Source organism: Camelus ferus, chromosome 29 (genome assembly GCF_009834535.1).
Source record: "Camelus ferus isolate YT-003-E chromosome 29, BCGSAC_Cfer_1.0, whole genome shotgun sequence".
NCBI lineage: Eukaryota > Metazoa > Chordata > Mammalia > Artiodactyla > Camelidae > Camelus > Camelus ferus.
In genome coordinates, this window is record NC_045724.1 from 6,932,440 (window position 1) to 6,946,179 (window position 13,740).

A 13,740-nucleotide genomic window follows, 5' to 3' on the forward strand; every position below is an offset into this window, starting at 1 on the left:
TGAGCTAAGTACAGACAGATGAAGAACTCCCCGAGAAGAGGAGGGAGGTTACCCTGGGCGGGAGAAGAACTGCACAGGAGATAAGAAGAGACATGGAAAACTTGGGAGTTTGGAGAACAGGGAAGAGTTGGGCATGAGTCGTGATGCAGAGACATGTTTTAATGAGGGAAAGACTATGAGATGGGTCTGGAAAGACAGGCTGGGGCCTGTTCAGGAATGTGTTCTTTATCCTACAGATAAAGAACCTTGGAAGGCTTCTTGGTAGAGATGAGAAGGGAAGAAAGGAGAGAATATGTGTTTCGGCAAGATTTTCCCTGGCAGCCATTTGGAGGACGATTGGAGGCAGTGGTTTGTGAAACTGGAGAACAGGTAGGTGATTGCCAGAGTCTGCCTGGCTCTATAAATCCGGATGAAGGCAGTGGCGGTGTAAGTGATGGGGACAGAAGGGCATCCCCGGAGAGTGAGGGACCAATGGGTCAGGGTAGAGAGATGTGGAGGAGTCGGCAGTGACTCCCCTGGAAACTGCACAGCTTGCTTGGTGACAGAATTCCTTAATCTTGTAGAGCAACGGGGGGCTGAGTTTCTGGTTTTGTGGGACCTGAAGTTTAATTAACTTCAAGAGCCTTCTTAGGAAAGAGGAAAAAAACAGAAAATAGATACCAAAATAAATACTCATTTGGAGTGAGAGAAGACATCACAACAAACTACAAATAATAAAAAGCTGAAAAGCGGGCAGGGGGACAGCTCAAGTGGTAGAATACATGCTTTGTATGCACGAGGTCCTGGGTTCAATCCTCAGTGCTTCTGTTAAAATAAACAAATAAGAAGCCTAATTACCTCCCCTGATCAAAGAAATAAATAAAAAAAAATTTTTAAAAGCTGGAAAGCATCACAAAATTCAGAAAAATGGCATAATAATTTTATAATCACTGTTATGAATTAACTGGCTGACACACCTCTACAACTCTTTTCCCCTATGTCTGTTCTCTGATACTTTTTAAAAATTGAGACAAAAGTTATATACCATAAAGTTCACAGTTTGAAAGCATACAGTTCAGTATTTTCTTGTATATTCACTATGTCGTGCAACCATCACTATCTAATTGCAAAACATTTCTATCAGTCCCCTAAAATCTCTGTCACCATTAGTAGTCAGTCCCAATTCCCGGTGTCCCTCTCCCCTGCAAACACTAATCTGCTTTCTGTCCCTATGGATTTGCCTATCCTGGGCATTTCATATAAATTTTATCATACAGTATGTGTGGTCTTTTGTGTCCGCTTTCTTTCACTTAGCACAACACTTTAAAGATTCATTCATGTTGTAAGCTTGTAACAGTTCTGTATTTCTTTTTAAAAAAATTATTTCAGTGAAACTCAAATCACATGAAATTAACCACTTTAAAGTGAACAGTTCAAGTGGGACTTAGTACATTCTCAATGTTGTGCAACCATCACTTCTATCTAGTTCCAGAACATATTCATCACCCCACAAAGAAACCCCATACCCATTAAGCAATTATTTTCCACTTTCCCCTCCACAAGTCTGCTCTGGCAATCTCCTCTCTGTCTCTGTAGGTTTACCTTTTCAACCTATTTGTAATCTTTGAATCTAAAATGAGTCTTGTAAGACATCGTATAATTGGATCTTTTTAAATCCATTTTATCAATTTGGTTTTTTTTTTAATTGGAAGGTTGAATTCATTTACATTGTAAGGAAGAATTCCTGCCATTTTGCTATTTGCTTTCTATATGTCTTATATATATTTTTGGCCCTCAATTCCTGCATTACTGCCCTTTTTTTTGGTTAAATATATATTTTTTAGTGTGCCATTTTAATTCTTTGTCATTCCTTCCACTACATATTTTTGAGTTCTTTTCCTAATGGTTGCCCTGGGGATTACAATTAACCTCTAAATGTATAACAATCTAGTTCAGATTAATACCAGCTTAATTACAGTATGCCAAATATTCGCTCCCGCATTGCTCAGTTTTCCTTCCTCTGTTGCTCTTACTGCTAACTGCATGTTATATCCGTGTACACTGTGTGCCCATCGGGATGGATTGATAAATACCGCTTTATGCAGTTGTCTTTAAATCAGATAGAAAAAAATTTAGTTGCAAACAAAAAATGTAGCCATACTGTATTTTATGTTTACTCATTTAGTTAACTTTATTGGAGAACTTTTTGCTTCATATGGCTACGAATTAGCATCTAGTGTCCTTTTGTTTCAGCCTAAGGACTTTCTTCAGCATTTCTTGTAAGATGAGTCTGGTAGCAACAAACTCTCTTTTTGTTTACCTGGGAATATCTTTATTTCTCTTCATTTTTAAAAGATACTTTTATCAGACATTTTTCATTGACTTTTTTTCTCCTTGAGCACTTCAAGTGCCTTGTTCTGCTACTTCCTGGCCTCCATGGTTTCTGATAAAAAAAATCAGCTGTTTATCTTATTAAGGTGCCCTTGGAGGTGATGAGTCATTTTTCTCTCTGTGCACTCAAGATTCTTTGTTTTTGTCTTTCGATAGTTTGATTATAACGTGGATCATTGTGGATCTCTTTGAGTTTATCCTACTTGGAGTTTATTGAGATTCTTGGATGTGTAGAGTATGCTTTTTATCAAATTTTAGTTTTCTGCCATTAGTTCTTCAAACATTTCTCTCCTCCTTCCTCTTTTTCCTCTCCTTCTAGGACTGGCCTTATGCCTATGATGGTGTCCCACAGGTTCCTAAGACTTTATTCATTTTTTACTTCATTCTTTTTTCTTTTTTTCCTCAGGCTGGATAATCTCAATTGACCTTTCTGCAAGTTGTTGATTCTTCTACCTGCTCAAATCTGCTGTTGAACAACTCTGGTAAATTTTTAATTTTAGTTATTGTACTTTTCAGCTCTAGAATTTCTATTTGACCCCTTAAAAATATACTTTCTTTTTATTGATATTCTTTATTTGGTAAGACATCATTCTGATACTTTCCTTTAGTCCTTCAGATATGGTTTGCCTTAGCTCTTTGAACATATTTCATGTGGTTCATTTAAAGTCTTTTACTAGTAAGTCCAATGTCTGGACCTCCTCAGGGACAGCTTCTACTAATTTTTATTTTTCCTGTGTTTGCATCATATATTCTTTTTTTTCTTTGCATTTTCATAATTTTTAGTTGAAAAGCAAACACTTTGAATATTATAATGTGGCCAACTCTGGAAATTAGGTTGTCTTCTCTTTTCAAGGTTTATTGTTTGCTGTTTATTTTAATTATTGTTGTTTATTTATATAATGACTTTCATGAACTAATTCTGAAAAGCCTGTATTCTTTGCCATACGTGGCCATTGAAGTCACTGTTCTGTTAGATTAGTGGTCAGCTAATGATTGGACAGATTATTTCCGTAAAAATGCCTGATACCAAAAATATTTCAAAATTTTGGTCAAGGGGCTCTGTGTATGTGGGGTGGGCGTGTCGTCATCACTCAGCCTGGCAGTTCACAGCTCTGCCTTAGCCTTCGCCCTCTCCTGATGCAGAGTCTCAAGGTCAGCCAGAGGTCAGATCCTAGAGCTTTCTCATGTTGTTCCTGAGCACCCATGGCATTCTAGATTCCCAGGAATATGTGTGTGTTTTCAGAGCCTTTAAGGACATCTCACTTCCCAGCCTTTCGTCCCAAGCTTTGTGGTTTATACTGACTGTTATCTATAGCCTCAGGCAGCAACAACTAAAATATTTGCCTGTAAATACTTTGGACAAATGCCCCACTCCTTCCCAGTAGCTTTTGAACTGGTCCACTTCCAAATCAGGGCAAATAAAGACAAATGTTTTGATATCTTCCATGGAGTCACCAGATAAAAAGAAAAAAATTACAGTTCTTTGTAAATAAGGTCCATTCTGTCCCTCTGGTACTGGAAAAGCAGGCTGTCTTTTCAAGGCTACCTCTGAGCTGGGATGTGGGATTGGGGCCCAGGCTAGATTAAAATGCTGCAAAGCTGACTGTTCTTACTGAGATGCACTATTTTCCTTGAATAAGCACTCCCCGATTACTGCAAGCCCTTAGTTAGTTTCCAGAGTTGTGAAAAAGTTGATTCTGACCATTTTTGCCAGGTTTTTCTTTGCTTTTATGGAGAAGCATGTTGGCACTCTTTACCAGTTTCACTGACATCACTCCTCTCTCTGTACTCTTATTATTTCTTCTTATGAAAATAATTTTGTAATGTGTTTCTATTGAAAAAGTAGAAGGATAATCCAGCCTTTCCTTTAGCACAGTTGACCACACTTTAAAAAAAAAAAATTGACAGTTTAGAAAAATGTCTTACAGCTATGAGGAAAGCCGCAGTTACATCTTCCTCCAGTTTCTTGCTCAGGCAGGGTTTCTTGCTAGAGCAAGCCCTCGGAGAACTTTGGCGTTTTGATCAGAGTTGGCGTGGCTCCCTAGCAGCTGGCTGGGTTAGGTCAGGTCCTTTCACTCTCCCTCAATATCCTATCCACATTGGGCTGGTCCTGGGGTAGAGGGAAGCCACCTGGAAGCCTGGGTCTTAGTGTACCCTGACCAGGGCACAGAGCAGCCTCAGTTTCAGATCCTTCTCCAGGGATCAAAACAAAAGCCCTCATGCTCCCTGACAACTTCCGGAGGCAAGTTGTTACAAGAGGCCAGGTGGATACGAAGCTAGTCTGGCATTCTGCCAATCCCGCCCACAACTCTGGGACCACTGGCAGGGTGTATACTAAATAGACACAAAAGTAAATACAATCAATCCAAATGCCCAATGAGTGATGACCGCATAAAGAAAATGTGGTATAGCCATACCACGGACTATTATTCATCAGTGAAAAGAAGTAAGCTTCTGAAGCATGCCGCAACATAGGTGAACCTTGACAACTTTACGCTAAATGACAAAAGCCAGTCACAAAAAAAGCATATGTTATATGACTCCTGTTACGTGAAATGCCCAGAATGGACAAGTCTATAGAAACAGAAAGTAGATTTGTGGTTGCCTGCGTTAAGGGTGTTGGGTCAGGAATAGGGAGAGACTGAATGCTAATGGGTTCAGGGTTTCTTTTGATGAAAACGTACGGAAGTTAGATGTGGTGATGGTTGCACAACTCTGTGAATATACTAAATTCACATTTAAATTAATGCGTTTGTTTCATGTTCTGTGTATCATATCTCAATAAAGCTGTTAAAAATTCTGTATCACAGAGGAAGCCCAGACTAGGGCAGGACTCCCAGCCTTGAGCATGTGCTGGAGCAGCTGCTTCTCTGGCTTCTGGCTGGAGGAGCGCCCTCAGCCTCGGAGGAGCCTGAGCGCCATTAGCACCCGGGAAATCTGCCTTCAGATATGCCCCATACATTCTTCTCTTTCTTTTCATTCTTTCTTTTTATTTTTTTTTTAATTTCTTTCTTTGTTTTAACCTCCTTCCCTTTCTTCCTTCTTTCCTTCCTTCCTTTCTTTCTTTCTTGGTTATGTGACTACTTCAGTTAACAACCTCATCTTCACTGACTCAGTTGTTGGGGACAAGCTACCAGGTTAAGGGGGAGGTAGGTGGAAGGGTGCAGGGAGGTGAGAGGAGGGGTGATATTTTTTTAAAAATGTATTGATACAAGAGTGACAGCTCCTCAATTTAAAGCCGCAGAAATCAGGCAGAGGGTATAGCTCAGTGGTAGAGTGCATGCTTAGCAACACATGAGATCCTGGGTTCAATCCCCAGTCCCTCCATCTAAAAATAAATAAATAAATCTAATTACCTTCCCCCACAAAATAAATAAAATTGTACAAAAAAAATATGTTCTAAAGCCACAAAAATCAATCAAAGTCATCTTTTCTTTCCTTTCCTTTATCTATACCCCTTAGGACTGATGGTCACATTGGGAGCAGCAGCCGGAAAATCCGAGCTGGTCTCAGAAGCAATGAGAGACTTGACAGTACCTTTGGAATCACATCTGAGGAATGCCTCAGCTCATGGAATTCCATCCCGGCTCCCACTCTGGAGTTCGGAAATCCCCTCTGAACATGCACCGACGTGTTTTCCATCATCATTTCCAAAATTGTGGCCTGGCCTTCCTAGAAACCATTTTGATTCGGTTAACTTTGGGCTAACTCATGGACACTTAGAGGACTAGAACATTCTGACAACTTCGTGAGCTAGGGAGCACAATCAGTCTCTTTCCCATTCTGTCATCACCATGCCCTGTTGTGTGTGAAGAGGTCTTGTCTGCACCATCATGGGGTCTGGCCAGGCATGAAAAGGCTTGTTTTGGTCAAGGAGCTTACCACCCTAAAGCATGCTGTGTCGTGCCAAAGGTCCCCGAACCTGCTCCTCCTTCACCCTGGACACAGATCAGGCCTCCCAGTCTGACTGATGGTTCAGTGGGATCATTTGACTGAGGTCTGGCCAGCAGAACAGGGGCAGAACTGGTATGCGTCATCTCCAGGGCTGTTCTCCCACCAAAACATCTCACCCATGGCTCCACTCTGCAATTTTCGTCTTTTAGTTGGCTGGAATAAAAACAGATTTCTAAGTTAAAAATGGTAGAGTCAAAACTGAAAAGGTGCTGAGCCCCAAAATGACCATCAGAAGACCACCCACATTGGGCTTTTAAAAGAACAGAAATTTTATTGCATTAGACACTGATATTTGGAGGTTTCCTGGATCTAATGATCCCCTAACCAGTACAAATGTATTTAAAAAAAATTTTTTTTTTTAGTGAAGGTACTGGGACCTAGGACCTCATGCATGCTAAGCAAATGCTCTACCACTGAGCTATGTATTTTAAATAGGCCTAACCATATTACAGTCTATTGCTGTGTAATAAATTTCCCCCAAATGTAGTGACTTAAGACAACACACATTTGTTAGCTCACTTTTTCGGGGGTGGGTCAGGAATTCATCATGGCTTAGTTGGGTGACTTTAGCTCCAAGACTCACAAGGCTGCACTCTAGGTGTCGGCCAGGGCTGCAGTCACCTCGAGGCTCTAATGGCAGAGAAGCCACTCCCCAGCTCTCTCTTGTGGCTGCTGACAGCAGTTAGTCCCTTGAGGAGTATTGGACCTCAGGCCTCAGCCACTTGTTGGCTGTTGACTGGGGACATCACTTACTTTCCAGAGGGACCTCCCATAGGGCGGCTGATGACAGTGGCAACTGGCTGTCCTCAGATCAGAGGAGTGAGAGAGCCATAGAGTGTGCTCCAGACCAGAGTCACAGTCTCTTTTTCACCTGACCTTGGAAGTGACACCCCACTACTTTTGCCATATTCTCTTTTTTTTCCTTTATCATCAAAACATTTATGAAATGCATTGCTGCACGTGGCCGGAGCTGTGTATGGGCTGTTAAAAGCTTGAGTGCCTGGATAAAACCAGGAAAAGTGTTCCCCCTTTTCATGTTCGCAGAGCAGCTACTGCTCATAGGTGGGCCAGTCCTGTGGCCTGCAAACGAGGGGCAAATACCCCAGAGCAGGGTTCTGCTGGACTGGAATGGAGCCGGGGATGAGGGCACTGAGCCAGCCCTTCCAAGCAGTGATCTTACAGGTGTCTATCCTTTCGGCTCTGAAGACAGATGGGGCACGTTTTATGAAGGCTTTCTTCTGGCTGGGATGATGCATCTAGGTGATAGAAAAGAAAGCCGGAGAGAGGCTGGGGAAGGGAGCCAGAGCTTTTTACTGACTTGGCTGTGGGTTCTGCAGTAGAGGCCCTGTGGGGTTTAAGAGCATTCTTCTGCCTCCTTTCTTCTTCCTGCACCTTCTCCTGCTGCCTGAGCTGCCATGCCTGTAATCCAGCGTCCATTTCCTGTGACAGCAGCACAACTCATCTTGCAGACTTTTCCCTGTGGGCTTTCCTTCCAAGCTGGCCTTTCACTGGAGGAGCAGGGCGGCCATTCACTTAAGCCCAGTCTGGGAGTTCCTGAAGGGGCCCATAGCTGAAGGGTGCTGGCAGCAGGGCCTTGATGGAGTCACCACCGGCTGCCCGCCCTAACCCCTGTGGAGAGCAGTGTACCCAAAGCAGCCATGCCGAGGAGAGAAGCCAGAAGTGGGCCGCCATATTCTCTTGTTAGAAGCATGCTGGCAGGTCTAGCCTCTGCTCAAAAGGAGGCTGTCTCCTCAGGGAGGCAGGGTCACTGGGGGGCCATCTGAGAAGCTGCCATCACACTAACTTCATGTAATTCTTTATTCCTGAAGATTTGTGGGCAAATTCAATGTTTCAAATGCTCCAAAGCTGCATGGCCTAATAGAGGTGCCGTTACCCACACACAACTGTTAAAATGAAAAAAAATTTAAAATTCAATTCCTCAGTCACAGTAATCATATTTCAAGTGCTCAGTAACCATATCTGGCTCGTAGCTACCACATTGGAACAGTGTGGCTATAGAACGCTTCCACTGCCACAGAAAGTTCTATCAGACAGATAGAAAAACAAAAGCCAAACAAAATACCAAAAAAAACCCCAAAAAATCCAAAACCAAAAAACTACTCTCTTTAAAAAGCTACCTTTTCCTAGAATTGTGAAGCCCCAAACATCAATGTTCTGAGGCCCCCAGACTCTTTTTTTGCCTTTATTACCATTCCTATTGTTCCTCTGTCTCTTTTCAGGAACCCAGTTGCAACTAGTCTCTTCCCTTCTTGACAATCTGCTCTCAAGAAGGAAGTGATTAAACTCATTTACACTGAGGTGTAAATGACTACCTTTTAACCTCATCATTTCCTCAAAAGCATTTTCATTCCAACAAGACTGAGTCTACAGTAGAAGGAATACATTTTTAATTGTGATGCTTTATGAATCAGCACCACTGACTGAGGTAGATATTGCCCCTACCCCGGAGGCTGGCAGGGGGTGGGCGTAGGGGAGTGTTCAAGTCTTTTAAATGCTTTTGGAGTTTGAAGGATCCTTTCTGAGATAAGAATATTCACCCCTAAATCTGTCTGGTTTGTGATTCAGATTTTCCCATAAGAATTTTCTCAAAAGTAGGTAACAACTTGGATCTGGATGTGTTCTAACTTAGCAAAAAGCAAACAAATCATATGCTAGAGACTGACTGTCTGTATTTTTAACCAGAGAGCACAAATCAGGCGAACCGCATTATGACATTCAATGCCTTGCTTGTCTTCCTGGAATAAATGAATCCATCATTTAACTTGTTTCAGCCAGAAGGCCAGCCTTTCCAGTTGCAGAGGGAAAACAGAAGTTCTTCGACAGAGGAGGCAAAAAGTGCTGGAAAAGACACTGTGGATTACCACCCAGGTGCGTTCCCACCTGAGCTCACAGGCTGGTTATTAGAGCCTGGTGTCTAACAGTCACCTCGGTGGCTTGAGCAGGGTGGTGGTGGGGACAAACATAATTTGCCACCTTGCCTCCACGTGATCATTTAGAAGCAGAGGGAGCTGTCTCTAATGACAGGTCACAAACACTCACCAGGCAGCTCCTTTATGCCCGCCTCGCCAGGCTGGGCGCTGGCAGCCCTGCCATTCAGGCGCTTGTTTTTGTTTTGGAACAAAAGCCTCACTCCCAGCTGTGGCGCCAAAATCTAGCCCGCACTGTACGCGTAACTGACAGCTCGGCGGCCCTGCGGCGGGGAGGCCAGGCGCCGCTCCTCCAATCACCGCGGCCCTGCGCGCAGCCCGGCGTGTTTACACGCAGCCGGCTGCCGCCGGGAGGGAGCCCGGGGAAAACCAGGACGCGGAGTCGCTCGGAGTGGGCGGGCGCCCCAGGAGAAAAGTGAAAGTGTGCGAGGACCCACAGGAAGCGTGGAGGCAGCCACGTGGTCACCTGGGGCCTGCGGCAGGGTGCTGTGAATTTCTTTGCTTAACTTCGGCAATTCCTTCTGACTCCGCGTGTCTAGTCTCTGGGATTATAGGGCAATGGAGAAATAGAATGTTCCCCCCTCGCTTAGGGGGCCTGAGAGATAACCAGTTAAGTCCTCAGTACCCCACCAGGTGCTCTGCAGTGACACGGGGGTGAGAGAAACTGGACGAGTTGATAGCTTATATGTTTGAGATGCTGATTGCTTCCTGCAGACCCTCAACGCAAAATGTCACTGCCATCATCGTGATGATGTTATTAAACATTAAATAGTGCATTGCCGCTGTGTGTACTGAACCATGTAAGTGAAAAAAAAAAAAAAAAAAACTTGTCCAAGCCTTGAGTAGTGACTAGATTAACATAGCAAAGAAAGTTCCCAGAGTGTGCTTTGCAAAATAAATAGGCAAGATCTGTATCTGTCACACAGCCCAGCAAAATAAAGCAGATTCACGCCTAGTCAGTGGACACCAGGAGACTGAAAAACATTTAGCATCAGAGAGAAATTAAATGATTGTTTGAGTCTGGAGTTTCCGCGTTGGGGGCAGCAGAGCTCAGAGGCTGGGTAGTAGCTTTGGGCTCCACCCATCTAAGCATCTCCACTGGTTCTGCTCACGATGGTTATATGATTTTGGACAAGACCTCTCTGCGCCTCCATTTTCTTATCAATAAAGTGGAGATAATACATCCAGACTTGCTGTGAAGGTTTAATGGAATGATTTGTGAAAAGTGGCTGGCCACTTAGAAAGCGCACAATAAACAGATGTGGTTATTTGATGCCAATGTATAATGGAGAATTTTCCAGAAACCATGGAGTGATGATAGGCACATTCTTCCTTAGGAAGAGAAGAGCATTTAGGACGGTCTACCTGGCACAGGTGAACACCCAGGTAGGGTTGGTGACGCTGCTGCTGAAATCGTTTTTTTAAAATGGTTATTATGAGATCATTGTAGGTTCACATGCAGTTGTAAGAAATAACACAGAGAGATCCCATGTACCCTTCGCCTAGTTTCCCAGTGGTGACATCTAGTACCATGTGTAAATATCACAACCAGGATATTGGCATTCATACACTCCAACTTACTCAGATTTTACCAGTTTTACATGCAGTTGTGTGTGTGTGGCTTTAGTTCTATGCAATACTGTCATACGTGTAGATTTGTGTCCTCACCATAACAGTCAAGATTAACAACAATTCTGTCACAAGGGTCACTTGTCTGCCACTCTTTTTACCCTAGACCTTCTCTGATCCCACCTCCCCACCATTTTCCCACAAAACTTTTCTTTCCTGAGTTCAAAGACCTGCTAAGAGCATGCTTAGCCCATCACAGACAAATTCTGGCTAGGGTATTAATGGATGATAACTTTTGAATGGGTCCCCTTGAACCCACCCCAGCCATTACATTCTCAGAAAGAGCTTTAGTCATTTTGCTCTGGGGAATGAGCTGTAGGAGATTATCAGGGAGCAAGCAGAAGGACTATGGAGTTCAGAATTATCACTCAAGTTTAAATGTGCATGAAAAAGGTTGGGGTGGGGAAGAAACAGAGAAGCCTCTTAGAGGACCGGAAGTGCTCCAGGATGATCCATCTAAGTGGAAGCTGAAACACACACACACACACACAAAACAAATCCACACTGTCTTAGTCTGTTCGGGCTTCTATAACAAAGCACCATAGACTGAGTGGCTTACAAATGACAAACGTTTGTTTTTCACTGTTCTGCAGGCTGGAAAGTGCAAGATCATGACACCGGCAAATTCAGCGTCCATTGAGGACCCACGTCCTCATAGACAGTGGTCTTCTCATTGCAACTTCACATAGTAGACAAGGTGAGGGGGCCCTCCCAGGCCTCTCTTGTAACGGCACTAATCCCATTCATGAGGATTCTGCCCTTATGTCCTAGTCACCGCCCCAAAGCTCCACCTCCTAATGCCGTCCCCTTGGGGGGTCAGGTTTCAACATCTGAACTTTGGGGAGGACACAAACATTCAGACCATCACACACACCTTTAAAATGAGAAAACCTCCAGAAGCTTCTCCCCTTCACCACCACCCCCATGACCCACTGGAGTAAATAAGAAGTCTCAGCCACAGCTCAAGAATGGAATCTTGCTCCTGTTCCCCTTGAATAGCACAGGGCAGAAGTTAAACAATCTGTCATGCCTAGACTTGCGATCGCCACCACAGAGCCCTGTTTGATTGTCTGTGGCCAGCCACAGCCTTGTGGAAGTGCTGGTGACCCTGGCGTATTCTGCAAGACACAGAAAGCACTGACCTAAAGCCTGACATGAAGGGCATGAAAGTGAAAAGCATTCCCTTTACACATTTTGACATAACTAGAATGCATAATGTTCCACAAGCATTTTTTCCCACGGACTTTTTTCAGAATCTGACTACAACACAAAATCCGAAGAGTGAGAAATGGAAACTTTGTGCTTCATCTCACAAGAATGCCCTTCTCTCAAGGAACAGAGTCCAGGCACAAGTCCTCCTGGCTTTCTGTGATGCTACTGGCAATTGCAGAAGGGGTGATGGGGTTGGGAGAGACAGGTGAGGAGGAGGGACCCTGCTGGAAGTGATGTTTGTCGCAGGTGTTTCTTATGTTCTCGGAGTATGGTACCAGGATCAGAGGTACCTGGCAACTTGTTCATGGCTCCGTTTTCCGGCCCCACCTCACGTCTTCGGAATCAGAGACTTTGAGGCTGTGTGCCATTAACCTGTGTTTAATAAGCCCTCCGGGTGATTCTGAGACATGTTAAAGTTTGAGAAACATTGGCGCTTGCAGCAGAAAGATGCAAAAGTCAGTTTGTTGGCTCACTAGACTAGATAAACATTCTTATGGGGATAGAGATGGAAGAGCCAAATATTACTTTATTTTTCATTTTTTTAAATTGAAATGTAGTTGATTTACAATGTTTCAGGTGTACAGCAAAGTGATTCAGTTATACACACGTGTGTGTGTGTGTATATATATATAGATATATATATATATTTATATTTTCCATTATAGGTTATTACAAGATATTGTAATAATCTTTATAGTTTCCATTATAAGTTATAAGTACAAGATATTGAATACAGTTCCCTGTGCTATACAGGAAGTAGATACCTGTTGCTTATCTATTTTATATATGTTAATTCCAAACTCCTAATTTATCCCTCAATCCTTTTCCCCTTTGGTAACCATTAGTTTGTTTTCAATGTCTATGAGACTATTTATGTTTTGTAAGTAATTTCACCTGTATCTTTTTTTTAGATTCCACATATAAGTGATATCATGTGCTATTTGACTTTCTTTGTCTGGCTTAACTTAGTATGATAATCCTTAGGTCCATCCATATTGCTGAAAATGGCATTATTTCATTCCTTTTTATGGCTGAGTAATATTCCATTGTATAGATAGATACCACATCTTCTTTATCCAATCATCTGTGGACGGACATTTAGGTTACTTTCAGGTCTTGGCTATTCTAAATAGCATTGCTTTGAACACTGGGGTGCATATATCTTTTTGAATTAGAATTTTTTCCAGATATATGCCCAGGAGTGGGACTGCTGGATCCTATGGTAAGTCTATTTTCAGTTTTTTACGAAACCTCCATAATGTTCTCCATAGTGGCTGCACCAAATTGCATCCCCACCAACAGTGTAGGAGGGCTCCCTTTTCTCCACACCCTCTCCAGAACTTATTATTTGTAGACTTTTTAATGATGGCCATTCTGACCTGTGTGAGGTGATACCTCACTGTGGTTTTGATTAGCATTTCTCTGATAATTAGTGACGTTGAGCATCTTTTCATGTGCCTATTGGCCATCTGGATGTCTTCACTGGAGAAATGTCTGTTTAGATTTGAGTATTACTTTAAATTAAGGAAAGAAATGTTTGAGTATCTACAAATGCTAGGCACTATTCTTGCAAGACAGACGATGTATCAGCCTCTGGAGCTTATATTTTAGCTGCTAGTAATAGGTG

At 42.9% G+C, this 13,740-nt stretch overlaps 1 long non-coding RNA gene across 2 annotated transcripts; it reads right to left on the reverse strand.

Annotated features, from left to right (window-relative positions):
* Positions 1–334: 334 nt before the first annotated feature.
* Positions 335–9,515, reverse strand: LOC116660474. Of its 2 annotated transcripts, XR_004316021.1 has the most exons (4): positions 9,385–9,515; positions 6,253–6,477; positions 5,908–6,042; positions 335–804 (listed from the first exon to the last, which is right to left on the reverse strand). It is a non-coding gene; the product is annotated as an uncharacterized LOC116660474 (long non-coding RNA). The 2 variants fall into 2 exon arrangements; XR_004316020.1 differs by lacking the exon at positions 335–804 and having other exon boundaries at positions 5,750–6,042.
* Positions 9,516–13,740: the final 4,225 nt, after the last annotated feature.